The sequence below is a fragment of the Sorex araneus genome, chromosome X (genome assembly GCF_027595985.1).
Source record: "Sorex araneus isolate mSorAra2 chromosome X, mSorAra2.pri, whole genome shotgun sequence".
In the NCBI taxonomy this organism is placed as follows: domain Eukaryota; kingdom Metazoa; phylum Chordata; class Mammalia; order Eulipotyphla; family Soricidae; genus Sorex; species Sorex araneus.
The window spans coordinates 238,047,092-238,062,618 of NC_073313.1; the positions used below are offsets into that span (position 1 = coordinate 238,047,092).

At 35.7% G+C, this 15,527-nt stretch overlaps 1 protein-coding gene across 3 annotated transcripts in view; it reads left to right on the forward strand.

The window, feature by feature from the left end:
• PARD3B (par-3 family cell polarity regulator beta) overlaps positions 1-15,527 on the forward strand; it is a 1,223,953-nt gene that overhangs the window by 740,981 nt on the left and 467,445 nt on the right. The window lies entirely within an intron of this gene.

Genomic DNA, 15,527 nt, shown 5'->3' on the forward strand with positions numbered 1-15,527 from the left:
TACTCATTTACAGGAGTACAGAAAAATGTTCAATCATGATGAAACAAGAGAAATTGATTCTATTCTCTATAAATTAACCAGATCACTGGGATACATTTGCTCTAATCACCTATAGTAAGAGATGAATAGGAAACCTTTGCAAGAAGGCGCTCTCAGCACTGGTCAGAATAGTATTTTCTCAAGCGTGAACCTTTGTCAAATCAAAGGAATGATGTGTGACATTGACATAGGTTATTACTAATAACTTAAGAAGCAATTTATTTTATTGTGTGCTTGATAAACATTTCCTGTTCTGTCTTCTAAATTTCTCTATGAAAAAGATAAATGGATACAAACTGCTTTTAATTTGGGGGAGAGAAATATATTACTGTTTTCCTCATGTGATTAAAAACGTGCCAGTGATGGAATAGTTCTGAACATTCTCTGCAAATAAAAATGCTGGCATCCATTTTGCTTGAAAGAAAAAAAATATTATCAAGCCCATAAAAATAGAACCTAAGGCATATCCAAAAACAATGTATTTTTTATTTTTCTTTATCACTTGAAAAGCTTGTTTGCACCTTACACTAAAATAGCCCTTAAAAATATGTATATTTGGGGAAAAAAATATGTATATTTGGGAAATGTACAATGTACTTTCTGTAGTGATACTACAACAACCCAAATTATAGTAATGCTCATTCAGGTCACGTAATTGGGCAGAGGTCATGGGCTCCTTTCTTTAGGCTACAAGGCCCTCACAAAAGCATCAGCTAAAAATGTGCCATGCAGCTAAAGTAGTAAACTGGGCTAAAAGGATGTTTTTTAAGTAGCCATCAATATTGGTCCCTTGCAGAAAATGCCCATTTGAAAAGAAGCCTTGCAGAGGCTTGGAGGGTCAGTATTTGGGGACCATTCTGACCCTCTAGACCTAGAACAATTGAGTGAATTCAGAAAATGTGTTGATTTTCTCAGTGAATGTACTCAGATGATACCCAAGTGGTAAACATTTGAGCATTCTTTGTTATTTGAGTGGGTGAACAGAATGCCGTATGGAGGCAGGTTTTTCACATGTAGCAGTAGACCAACATAAGAAATAGGTATATTTGTAAAGACCGACGTGATGCTTATAGAAATAATCCGCTCAGCAGGATCAAGATCCTTTCTTCACAAGATTAAAAAGGAATCTGGAGGCTTATAGGTTGAAAACCAAATTAGTGCTATTTGACTATTTATGCCCTAGAAAAACAGCTGTTTCTCTCGCTTGAAAATACAAAAGGTAAAACCTCCTAGTTATAATGTAATTAATGTTGGCTATTTCTCCCCTATATGCTCTGTGGGCATCTTCAAAGAAAATAGGCCGCACCAGTCTCTTTCATTTTGTTTCATTTTTGTTGCTTATTCTAAGCTAGTATATTAACTTTTACACATTAATTAATAGTTGTTCATATGTTCAAGTTTTGTAAAAGATGGGTGGTCTCAATTTTCTTATTTTCACTTAGGTTTGCAAAGCAAAATAGAACATTTTTCATATTGTGAAAACTAAAGTCTTAATCCTCATCTCTTTCACCATACCCTAATATAAACATGGTTTTAAATTAGTTTTGTGTGTATATTCTTATAGTAAGCTCTGTACATATTTGTGGCCATATTTGTGGCCCCGTCTTCATATATGCCAACATTAAATGTTGTGCTTCTTAATAATTCAAGATACCAGTAAGAGCATTATATTTTCAATTCTACTAATTGTACAGTGTTATATGAGTAGCTCAGTTTGCATCTCACTTTTCCCCTTTTGGTTGGATTCAAGTTTGATTATTTAGTTTTGTTCTGGTCATTTGTTTGTATTTCTTGACCCATTATTTGCTTACCTGTATCTTGTCAGTGTTTCCATTTGTCGATTCTTTCTTCTTTAGATTAATGTTATGTATGCCACACACAAAAAAAAAACTGCAGTGTGTTGTGCCTTTTTATTTTGATAGGCACATTTTTTTGTGCTCTTTTAAAAACTTTGGATTTTATATGAACCTCATCAATTTTATTTTAAAAGGCTTTTAAATGCTTCTTCTTCCCTAGAAATGTTGAGCAATCTGTATTTTTATCCATGGTGCATAAGGTGGGAAAACTTTTCACAATGTAAAAAGGCAAATTATTTATAACATTTGTTGAGTTTTACATTCTTTCCTCATTAATTCATAATGTAGTCACATTGCATACTAAATTATCTTACATACATGTTTCTATTTTATACACATATTCTATTGAAATACTCTTTTGTCAAATACCAGAATCATTCTGTTTAAATTATCATGAAGTTATCTTTTGAAACTTTAAGGACAGACTCAGATTTTCTCTAATTTTTCTTCTTTTTTTTTGTAAAATTACATTGTTCCATCTTGTACATTTATTGACCTTGTCATCTTAGATTAACTCATCAAAATGAACTTAAAGACTAAATAGGAATGCATCTATTGTTGCATGCACTTGTGTCTGTTCATTACAATGCTTGCAGTTTGATTTCTGATAATGTTTTTTTATCAAGTTAAATAAGTTTACTTTTATTCTTAGCTTCCTGAATTGTTGCTTTCATTTGTTTAAATTATTTAAAAAGAAATGAAAGTTATATTTTATTAAGTGTTTTAAGGATTTATGTGAATAGATGATCTTGTGTATTTTGTTTGTAGTTTGTTAATATACTGAGTTATATTAGTAGAGTCCCTATTAGTAAATATTTGATTATTTCTCAATGACTCTAATATTTTCTCTTAAAAATGATAGAAATCAGTAACATATTTTCAGTGTGTTCAAAAATGCAGTTATCAAACTTCAATTAGTTTTGCCAATGTCACTCATGCCTATACAGCCATTAGATGTTTCAGTTTATTCTGTTTTCGTAGTTCGTGGCTACTTCTGCTGGCATGCATGTGGCTACGTTTAAGTCAGACCAAGAATGATTAAAATGATGAATAAAAGGAAATTTATTTTTAAATAATTAGATGTAACTATGCTTATTCAGAGAGGTTAGGGTGTCATTTTCTGGGTTTTCCAGAAAATCAATCTTTTCCTGCTAATTGTAGACTTTCCTCTATTTATTTAAATTACCAGAATTACAATGTTCAGTCTGGATCCCTTTAATTTGTTCATAATTGAGCTTGTGTGGGTGTTGAGTTGGAAGCTCTCAGGAGCTAAATAACACAGCTGCCTCTTTGGCCTTTGGCATAGGGTTTCCCCCCAAAGAGCTGCCCTGGTTGGCTGTTTGCCAGAGAGTTACATTCAAAGACTTTTTCATGAGGCATACACATTTTTAATTTTCAGGCCTGGTGTTTTATGACCCTATAATATCATTTAAGAATTAGTCTGAATTATTCAAGGGGCAGCAACTGCACTATTTGGGCCTTTTCCTTGGCTTCATCTATAGCTCCATTCAAAGTTAACTTGAAAATGCTATTTCCCACAAGACTGTTTGAGAGTGTTTTTCTCTCCTGTTTCAAATTGGTGTCCGACTCCCATTTGAGAAGGGTGTCCTGTAGCCCAATGAGGAGACGGGGGCAGTGCAGATGGAAGATGCTGGCCAGCTGTCCTGCCTCTCTTCAATGAGAGGAAATGAGCTTAAAGTGATGCATGAGGCATTCAGACGCAATTTTAGGAAGTTTCCTGACAATGAAGATTGTTAACATTCCATGTCTCACAGTCTTTATGAATTGCGGGTGTCTTGAATGACTCTCCCGAAAATCAAGAGTATAGATAAAGTGACAGATTTTCTTTCAAGAAATGTGATTCAGCAGTTTTATTTTCTGTTCTAATTTTATTTTTAAGAGAGATAATGTGTGAAGAGACTTACTGTTGACCTTAATCATAAATCAGCCAACTTCTTGTATCAACAAATGTAAATTTGGGGGGGTCACATAAGTTTTTTCTCAAAGAGTAATGAAGTATCTCTCGTATCAAAGTCTAGGTGGGTATGTGAAAAGCTAACTCCACTCTACTGTTCTGATCCTTTTATCTGCTGGGATCACGTCTGGTGGAACTGGGGTGCTGGGGATCAACCCACATCAGGTGTATGCAAGACAAGCAAGTGTCCTGCTCACTCTCTTTCTCCAGACCCAACTTTCTTTCTTATTTTTTTTTAATTTTGTCTAGTCATGACCTCCCACATGATGCACTCGTAAAGCACTGTAGCACTGTCATCCCATTGTTCGTTGATTTTTCTCAAGCGGGCACCAGGAACGTCTCCATTGTGAGACTTGTTTTTACTGTTTTTGGCATATCGAATATGCCACGGGCAGCTTGCCAGGCTCTGCCTTGTGGGTGGGATACTCTCGCTAGCTTGCTGGGCTCTCCGAGAGGGATGGAGGAACCGAACCTAGGTCGGCTATGAGCAAGGCAAACGCCCTACCCGCTGTGCTATCACTCCAGTCCACACTCAGAGCCTGGATAGCTCAGTCAGTAGAGCACTCATAATAAGACAAAAATCCTGAATAGAAAACATGGGAGTTCATTTATAAAGCTATATTTCTGCAGTGCATTGAAAATAGAAATGAAAAAGTGTTGTCCATAGATGGAGGCTGGGGACCCAGAATAGAAACTGGGACATTGGTGGAGGGAAGTGAACACTGGTGAAATTATTGGTGATTAAACATTACATACCTGAAACTCAATCATGAGTAACTTTGTAATTCATGGTGAGTCAATAAAAATAAGTGGATACTATGTATTATAGCATTTACACATTTTAATATACATTGTTACATCTAAGATACAGATATATCTGTATGGTTACTTATATCCTGTTTAATTGAAACATCAATAAGTGATAACTCCAAACATGCTGAGACCTGAATCATGCACTGTTATGAAAAAAAAATCACATCAGGGCAGAAGCAATGATATAGTGGGTAGGGTGCTTGTCTTATATGAGACTGATCTAGATTTGACCTCTGGCACCAAATAAAATATCCCCGCCCCAGCTGCTCCAGGAGTAATCCCTGTGTGCAGAGCCAAGAGTAAACCCTGAGCACTGTTTGCTATAGCCAAAAACCAAATCGCATCGTCTAAGAACAACAAGACAAGGAAGGTATATAAACCAGCCTAATTGGTAAAGTAGAGATAATGGTAACTTTTTAAGAAAGGAGCTGCTATCTCTATTAGACAAGGATGAATATATGTAAAGTATTTGCCCTACCCTTTAAGAAGTTAGGAGGGATTACAGAGAATGTTTAGTCATTTACTGGACAAATGTTTGTTGTGTGCCTGCTGTTTACCAAGCTATGCATTAAACACTCAGGACTGTTGTAAATAAGAGAAACCGGGCTGGCTGCTTCCTCCCAACTGAAATCTTAACAGGAAAGGAAAACTCAAGAGTTAAGAAAGATTTCCAAAAGGAAATTCTGACATTTTGATAACTTATCTCAAAGAGTAAAGGGAGGGGCATCTGAGGATCCTGTGTGTCTGCTTTGCAAGCACTTACTGATAACTTTGGCTGTGAAGAAAAGAGGAAGAGAAAAAGAAATGATAAAAAAGAAAATAAGAAAAAAGTAGTGTCAATAATCTGAAATAATAAACGCAGGAAGTGCTAAACAGCTGCACAAGACGGTGCTTGCAAAGCCTCTAAACAGTGGAGCTATTTTTAGAGCAGGAGAATGAAAGTGTGCAAGAGGTGGTCCATTGTTTAGAGCATCTAGCAGCTGGCAGGTGGAGAGCGGACCCACCCAGTTCCTGTGTTCATTTTATCTTTAGGCACACAAGAAAATGATGTTCACACTAGAAGAGCATGAGTTCCATTCTAGACTATTTATTTTCCCAGACACAGAAAGGTTTGTGATTATAGAATGACTGTCTCTGATAATTAGAAATTATGAAAGAGTAGGCCTCGCACTAGAAGACGAAAAGCAAATTGGTCATTTTCCTCAGAGATGATGAATTCCAGAAACCATTGGTGAAGTGAGGATCTGTCTCTGATCCACAGAGGATTTCCACTTTTGTTCAATGAAAAAGGAAAGGGGTTGGGGGTAAGCAAAGGGGGAAATAACAGTCACCAGTGGCCTCATGATGGGAGCAGGATGTGGGGAGGCTGGAGGTGTGTCTGTGAAACCACTAATGTCTCCTGGACTTTTTAGTAGCATTTCTAGATAGATATATCTTGGACATGTTTTGTAGTTCATCTTAATATTTATAAAGTCATTTAATTTTAGTAAATCCTATGGACCGAATTATTCACTTGGTAATAACATTCAAGTGCCTTTCCCAAAATGTGCTAATGAAGGCTCATTGTCACTCTTAAAGGAATGAAATAATACATACAATAATGCCTTACATACAATAATGACCCTCTCATTATATTGCAATAAATTTCAAAAGAGATTGATGTAGGGCTGGAGCAATAGCACAGCGGGTAGGGCATTTGCCTTCCACTCAGCCAACCCAGGTTTGATTCCCAGCATCCCATATGGTCCCGTGAGGAGTGACCCCTGTGCATCGCCAGGTGTGACCCCAGAAGCAAAAAAAGAGAGAGAGAAATTGATGCAGACTGGATACATAGAACTTGGATGTAGGCATTAAAACATTCTTAGCAAAATTTTAGTAGACTTGGGTAACTTGAACATGAGCAGAATTAACATTCAAGTGATTTCTCCAGAATTGAAATTATGGTATCTTAACAAGGAATGATGGATTCATCAAACAGGCATCAATTGAATACTTACTATGTGTGAGCTATCCTGAGTTAGGAAGACTAAGACATTCTTTCTCCACTTTTAATAGTGATTTTTTTCTTTTTTGGTACATTGGTAGGAGCGATAGCACAGTGGTTGGGCTTTCGCCTTTCACTCGGCCAACCCAAGTTCGATTCCTCCGCTCCGCTAGGAGAGCCCAGCAAGCCACCGAGAGTATTGAGCTCGCACAGCAGAGCCTAGCAAGCTACCCGTGCGTATTGGATATGCCAAAAACAGTAACAATAAGTCTCTCAATGAGAGACGTTACTGGTGCCCGCTTGAATGTTGTTTACAATTAAATTATTAATAAAATTTTAAGTTAAGTGCCAGAGAGGCAGTACCTCAGGTAGTCTCTGTGTGTGTGTGTGTGTGTGTGTGTGTGTAAATTATCCATGAAAATTGAAGTAAAAGGCAAAAGTCACCAGAATTGTGGGAAAGGGACTATTGTATAGATTATTTTTCAAGGGTCTGAAAAATAATACAGCAGTACTGTACTATTATGGTAGGGTGTTTGCCTTGCATGTGGCCAACCCAGGTTCAATCCCCAACACCCCATATTATTTCTGGAGCCCTATCATGAGTGATCCATGAGTTGGCACTGAATAAGCTAGGGATAAGTTCCAGGAATAAGCCCTGAGCACAGCAGGTGTAGCACTGTAGCACTGCCATCCCATTGTTCATCGATTTTACTTGAGCAGGCACCAGTAACGTCTCCATTGTAAGACTTGTTGTTACTGTTTTTGGCATATCGAGTGTGCCACGGGTAGCATGCCAGGCTCTGTCGTGCAGGCGGGATGCTCTCGGTAGCTTGCCGGGCTCTCCGAGAGGGACGGATGAATTGAACCGGGTTGGCCGTGTGCAAAACAAATGCCCTACCCACTGTGCTATCACTCCTGTCCCACAACATGTGTAGCCCTGAGAACTGCAATTCAAATAATTATAGAATAATGTTAATACTAATTGATTATGGAAACACGTGGATTGATTCTATCTTTAATATTGCTAGATTACCTTATTAGACGTAGCATAATGGTACATATTTATTTAACATAATAGAATAACTGACTTGGAAGAATTAAAAAAAAAATGCTCCTCTATGTTAAAGATATGTTTCTGTTTCTGAAAGCTTATATGCATCCTTTTCTTATGCTTTATTTATGTTTTACATATCCTACAAAATAAACTTTCAAGAAATGTGTTTTCGGGGCTGGAGTGGTAGCACAGCAGGTAGGATGTTTGACTTGCACTCAGTCAACCTGGGTTTGATTCCCAGCGTCCCATATAGTCCCCTGAGCACCGCCAGGAGTGATTCCTGAGTGCAGAGCCAGGAGTAACCCCTGTGCATTGCTGGGTGTGACCCAAAAAAGAAAAACAAAGAAAGAAATGTGTTTTCAAAAATAATTTGTCATGTGGTGCTGAAAAGATAGTACAGGGGTTAAGACTGTCCTGCACATGGCTAGCCAGAATCAATTGCAGGCTCAGCAATGCTGATCATGGAGCTGGATGTTGTGCAAAAACCAAAGGCCAGCTTGACAGGTACATTATTATTGCTAATTGGAAAATGAGGCCTTTGTGTAGAAATTACAATGTATACAATATTATATGTTCTAGATTTGTCTGGATGTTGTTCTTGTAAGCCAATTGTTGAAAGAAAAACAGATACATTTTCATCTGCTCCCATTTGAAAGACAATCTTGAAGCAGGATTGTCTCACATATAAAAACATTTAACTTGACACATAAGAGAGTCAATGTATTCTTACCAACATGAAGAGAGTACTGTAGTAAAATAGTATAGATACTGTGTTATATAATCATGTATTATATAAAGATATATAGAAAATTTTAATGTAACATATAACACTAATATTAATAATAATAATGCTAGTATTATAAATCAGACTCTACAGCTTTCTTTATATTTTTTCTTATAATTGGTGTTTGACTTAAATTGTCAGTGTAAATGAATTCTCCTCAAGTAATTATTATAAAATACCGTGGAATAATTTATGATTTCCATACATAGACCCTGATTCTATCGCAGTCACTCATGGTCTCAAATGTTACCAGCTGATTTTTCACTATATTTGTATTTTCTTCTGATAAAGCATAATTTATTGGAGTACATAGATAATTTAAAAGTACAATGTTTGAAAGAGAGGTCAATACCCTTTTTTTTCCTCAAGACATAAAGAAAACCATAATGTTTAGAAATGTTTGTAATTGAAAGTCAATCAATGATATTATGCCAGTAACAAATCCATGTTCAGGTATTTATGAAATTCACCTCTGTGTTTGGAGCATTATTTGTGCTCTAGTGGGTAATCTTTATCAGTAGAGAAATTGCTTTATCCTTTGGAACTGAAATATTCTGGACTCCTTTTAAAACTTGGATTTTTAGACAAAGTACTTTCTTCTTTGTTGTTTGAACCTCAATTGTGACTCTACATTTCAGGTCTTAAGCATTTTTTAGTAAAGCCAAATATGAACCTTTCTTTCTCATTTTTCCTTGTTTGCTAAACCATTGTTCATATTTAAATAAAATCATGTGTTCCTTTTAAAAGAACTCTTGTATTAATATAAGAATATCTTTATAAAATTGTAATGCTTCAATGATTTTTATAATATAAATACTTAATTTTTTAAAAAAATGACTCAGATTCATTCATAATAATAATTTCAGCCATTAAACATATTTTGTATATTACATAATATATCACATATAATAATCTACAATAAATTATAATACATACTTTGCATAGTGAATATGATGAATATATTTCAATGGTATTTCAAGTTTGGCAATGTTATAATGCTCTGATTGGCATTCTGCTTGATAATAATTTGCTTTTGGCAAAATTTTATGTTCAAGTTCAAACTACTTTAGGGAACAATCTCCTTAGAAAATCTTATTTTAGGTACAATAGTTGCCTTAAAAAAAAAAAACACCTCTGGGGTCTAATAGTACAGCTTGTAGGGCATTTAATTTTAATGCAAGTGACCTGGGTTTGATCTCTGGCGTCTCATGTAGTCCCCTGACCATCTAGGGGTAATTCCTGCATGCACAGCCAGGAGTAACCTCTGAGCACCAGAGGTGTGGACCCAACCCCCACCCCAAATAAAATCTCTTACTTTTATGTATGTATTTTTTGTTTTCACATATATTTATATTTTTATGTTTCAGTTTCCCTCGGAATGATTGTGATAAATATATACTTTATAATTGTGTCCTTTAAGAGCAATATTTCACAAGTTTTATTCTCTCTGTCATTGCTTCTCTAATACTATCTTTTAACTAAAAGTTTGCTTCTAAAAAATGTGGCCATTGTATTAAATTGCCTGTAGGTGTTTTTTTCCCTCAATTCTTTGCTCTTTGAAATAGAAATACATTAAGCCTGCTAGTGCATGAACCTTGTAAACAGTCATGATTATTTAATTTTATAAATTTTCTAATTGTAATTACTTGACCAAATGTTGTATAAAGATTTAAGACTTTCAATGTGTATTTGTCCTCCTGAAAACAATTTTGCTCTTAACAACATATATGGAAGAATCTAGATGTCATTATATTTTCTCAGTTTTGCCAATTTTTCAGCTTCAATGTGTTATTTATATTTTACTTTTAAAATTACTTCCATGGCTACACATTTTTCAAGTGTTTATTGACAGTATATTTTTATTGTGAACCATCTGAGCATTTCATCTATAAGGCTAAAACTTTCTAAATTAAGTATCACTTTGGGGAACTAAAATATTCTAAACTAAAGGTCAGATCTCAACTCTTTCTTGGGAGGGAAAGTATATTTTCTTTTCTCTTTTCTACAACTCCTGACCAATTCCCAGCACTGCATATATTCCCCCAGCACTGCCAGGAGTGGACCCTGCACACAAAACCAGGAATAAATTTAAGCACTGCCAGTTATTACACAAAAACAAATTTTGAAAAAAAGCCCTAGGCACATATGCTACCCAAGCCCATGTGTTGCTTGTGCCCATGTGGTCGAACACATGTGGTGCCCAAGCATATGTGTCGCACCCATCTCCCCTGTTGAGATGTGTGCTTTCATGCTTTCATATCTAATGCTGGGATGTGTGTAGGGGCTCACTCTCCATCCTTGGCGAAGCCTGGGTTCTCTCTTGAGTATGTTATTCTCCACTCTCTCACTTTCTCTTCTTCCTTCCCTTCAAAAAGCTCCAAATAAAATCTGTTTTACTTTTTTTAAAAAAAAAACCTACATATTAATATATCTATGTCTTTTGATAAATAGATAGAAATATCTAACTAAACATGAATCAAAAGTTGAGCCAGGGCTAGGATTTATTTATGATAAAACTGGTTAACATAGAGTAAGTCATCTCTCTCTTAAATAGGTATGTATTTTTTTCATATACTCCACAAATGTTTATTATGTTGCTTTCTTTGTAGAAATTGTTTTAAATAATTTCCATAGACAGCAATATCTCAATTCCATAGGTTATCATTGGTGGAAATATTTTCATGAACCATGTATAAACAGCTGAAACAGGATAGGTAGATAAAAGCACTAGAAACATCTTCAGTATAACAAACATAACCTTCTAGACATTATGAATAGAGGAATCATGAAAGACAAATATTTCAATCCCCACTGGGCTTTTATCGTACACAAGAAAGGGTAACTAGGAACACTATCTAATGAAGTATTAAAATTAAAGTGAAAATTAAAATACAGATCAAATTGAAAATTGACTAATCAAGAGTGATATTTTCAAGTGAGCTGAGAATAAGTTGGTGTACCCTCTGCTGATCCAAGAATTCCCTGGCATAATCGCAAAACACTTCAGGACTGTCTTGAAAAAATCATTGGAGACTGTAAGAGAATTCAAATGAAATGCTGTAAAAGTAAAACCAGGGTATATAAAAAATGGAAGACATTTAACAGAGATTTAAAATTTAAGGGCAAAAACTCTTTCACTAAATTGAGTATGGAAATCAAAGATATAAGAGACTCTCTATTTGTAGTTGTAATAAATCTGTGTTAGCAGGTTATAATCTTTGTGCTTGCTCTGACTTAGAAAGGCTAAGATTTTAAGTGGCCAAATCCTCTAGCTATATTATGCTAGATATGGTGATTATGCCTTATAAAGTTTGAATAATATGTTTATTAATATGAAAATAGATTACCATGGACTTTTATTTGAAATTCAGTAGATTTAATACATCAATAGTGACTTGAATGAAATAGTGAAGAATAGTCTATTAAGTTTGGAAAATGGTGAGTTAAGCAAAATTAAGTTTATTTGTTTGTTTTGAGGGGAGGCCAACCCCTCAGTGCTCTGGATTTGCTCCTGACGCTATACTCAGGGATCACTGTTGACCGGGTTTGGGGCACCAAATGTGGTACTGGGAATCAAACTTGGGTCAGCCCATGTGCAAGGCAAGCTCCCTACGTGTTGTATTATGTCTCTGGTCCCTAAACAGATGTCTTTTTTAAAAAAATCAAATTGTGTTCAGGTTTATCTGTATATTGTCTAATTAACCAGTTTCCAAGAGTGCCCTGGAGTTTTTAAGATAAAATGAATGCAATGTTTCTCAAATTCACTTACTCATAGAACCCTTATGTACAAATTATGTACAACTCTCATAGGATAGGCACTCTCAGAAATCTGAGAAATGCCTTAGCAAACAGACATGTTTGTAAATTGCAGAGGTGATGGGCACGGTCACAGTGGGTGAGGTAAGAGTTTCCAACAAGCTGGAACAGTAGTGCTAGGAAACTGAATGCAACTGAAGAAGTTCCAGACTAAAGAATTGTACACAGCCATTTAAATGAGTAGAATACCTACAGAAGAGCATCAAAGAGTAAGGATGTAACTAAGCAGGGATTAACCAGGGAGACTGGTGACAGGCTGTGGTTGGCTACATGCAGTTGCTTGAGAATAGTGTGTATTTGTTAAAGTGACCTCTAATCTATTGCTGAATAGTCAGTGGTTAGAAATCACTAACTTCTCCCTGTGCATGTGCAGAAAAGACCAAACTTTTCAGCTCCAATATTCAGGGCAGAGAAGATCCCTTTTAAACAAGGCTTCAGAGTATAAAAGGGGGAAACAGCAGTAGTAAATTGTAACCGTAACTAATGTTTTTGAGTGCTTGCTAGAATTGGTTTATTTCCACAGTGATCCTGTTGCCATTTTATAGATGTGACAGGGAAGCAGAGAGTAACTCAAGTGAGGTATTATAGATGGTGTGGCTCTTCACACACTGCAAGACATATACTCCATCCCTTTGAGGTATCTCCCTGGAACCTCCTTTCTCCAACTCACTCAAGTCTCCCTGTTTCAGGAAACTATCATTTTTTTTTCTTGGCTCTTTCTTGAGTTCCTGAGTTAGTTATCATTGGTATCTATAATAGACACAGAATTGCATACTCTTGGGGTACCTCCTGAGTGAAAGGTTTTTATTTTTCTCATAAGATTTTTTTCTCATCAGATTGCCACTAAGTCATGCTTACCTTAAACTTCCTGCACTTTGCTCATCTCTTGGGCAGTATAGGATCAGGGGGAATCCAGGGTGGATAGTATTGATGGATAGGGTTAGAGCAATCTGGCTATGATCTCATTAATCCACTGATCTCTGAATTGCCTGATCTTACTAAGTAGGCATGTTTTCCTTATATTACATCTTAAGATTGAAGGAATTGATGTATAAAAGTAAAAAACAAGGGGCTGGAAGGGTAGCACAGTGGGTAAGGCGTTTGTCTTGCACACGATTCACCTGGATTCGATTCCCAGCATCCCATATGGTCCCCTGAGCACCGCCAGGAGTGATTCCTGAGTGCAGAGCCAGGAGTAACCCCTGAGCATTGCTGGGTGTGACACAAAATGGAAAAAAAAGTAAAAAAACAAATGGTTAAATGGGAAATGAATAAAGAGGCTGAATAAATGAATAAAGAGGACTGGAGTGATAGCACAGTGCATAGGGCATTTGCCTTGCACGAGGCCGACCCGGGTTCAATTCATCCTTCCCTCTCTGAGAGCCCGGCAAGCTACCGAGAGTATCCCACCAGCATGGCAGAGCCTGGCAAGCATATCTGAATGCCAAAAACAGTAGCAAGTCTCACAGTGGAGACTTTACTGGTGCCCACTCAAGCAAATCGATGAACAATGAGATGACAGTGCTACGATAGTGCTACAGACAGAATAAAGAGGCATAAATATATTTGATTTGGAAATCATCAAATTAGAAATAGAGCTTTATTAAGAAGGTGTCACTTTGACTCATATTTGCTTATCCAAAGTTGTTCTGCTAATTTCATTCTATGGAGGGAGAGTTATAACAGCCAACAGATTTAGGGCCAAAGAAATAGGGGTTACGGCTGTTGCTTTGCATGGATTTGATGCCTGGCACTGCATTTGACTTCCCAGGAATCATCAGGGGTCACTTGAGCACAGAGCAAGGAATAGCCCCTGAATATAACTGGGTGTGGCCCCAAAGCCAATACTATACAATAAACAGACTTATGGAAAAACTCAAAGAAGGAAGTATAAAAGCCAAGGGCTTTCTTTCATTTTATTACACTGAAAGGAGTGAAGGCAGTTGTTTAAAACTCAAAGAAAAGGATGGTGTGCTTTATTTTCTAATTGAAGGAATTTATGAATAAATTAGGCAATCACTTGACATAATTGATTTAGATCATGTGAATTCACTTGCACTGCTAGAGAGGGTTAATTAGATCAGATTATTCTTGTCCCTTCCTAGTTTCCATCACTGACATTCTTTTTCCCTCTGTATTCCGGTGTATCTTTCTTTTGTTGTTCTAAATCTCAGATCTATATATTTTATTTATGTCATTTACTTTTTTAATTTACAGGTAGTTTTTAGAATTAGAAAAAAGTTGAACTTAAACATTTCCATATCAGGGATATCTGTGTACTTATTTAAGAATCCCATTTTCATTTTCTAGAAATTCTGTTTGTGAAAGAATACTGTCATTTGTGTTTAAACCTAGTGCCATGGGAATTATATTCAAAACATACTTGAACTGCTTGCTTTTACCTGCAGCAACATGAAATTGAATTACATTAGTATACAGCAATTTGCTTGCATTTGTGGCAAATATTTTGTAAGCTGAATATTCAGAGATTCTGCTCACCTTAGATCCTATAGTATTATTCATCATGACAAATATCCCAAGTATTTTTTGACCTTACCCCCAAAAAAATTTCTGAATCAAAGAACACCATTGATTTAAAATAAAATGAAAATGTTCTACCTGGTTTAAATGTTTAGTACAGGCTCACTACTACAGCTTTATAATTTATGCACATTTTGATCCATAAAGCAATTTTGTATTTAGGTTTAATCAAATAATTTATTAATGCAAGTTCAATCTACTTTAGCCTCAAATGCTTAAACTAGTGAGGAGCTTTTATATTTTCTGTATTCATATATCCAAAATTCACCTGAATTTTACAATGGCCAATATACCTATTTGATAATAGATGTATAAGTTAACTTTTAAATGGCATAAATTACCTACTTCCATATATATATTTATATAAATCTGTATCCCTTTTAAAAAGAGTACTTACTAAAAGGCTTATTCATGACCACGTTATAATTTAGAGATAATGATATATTGAAAATGGGATCGCAAGGTCATTAAGGGCAAGAAATTCTAAAGACAACTCAGTGTAATTGTACATCCCTCAGGAAAAAAATGGATGGTGTGTTTCATCATTAGGGGAAATAGGAGTATCATCTTCAAAAGAAGGTTATAGTCTTAAACGAGTATTTAATATATTTTAACATGTAATTTTCTAATCATATTTTAGAAGGTTCATGATAAAATTAAGAGAA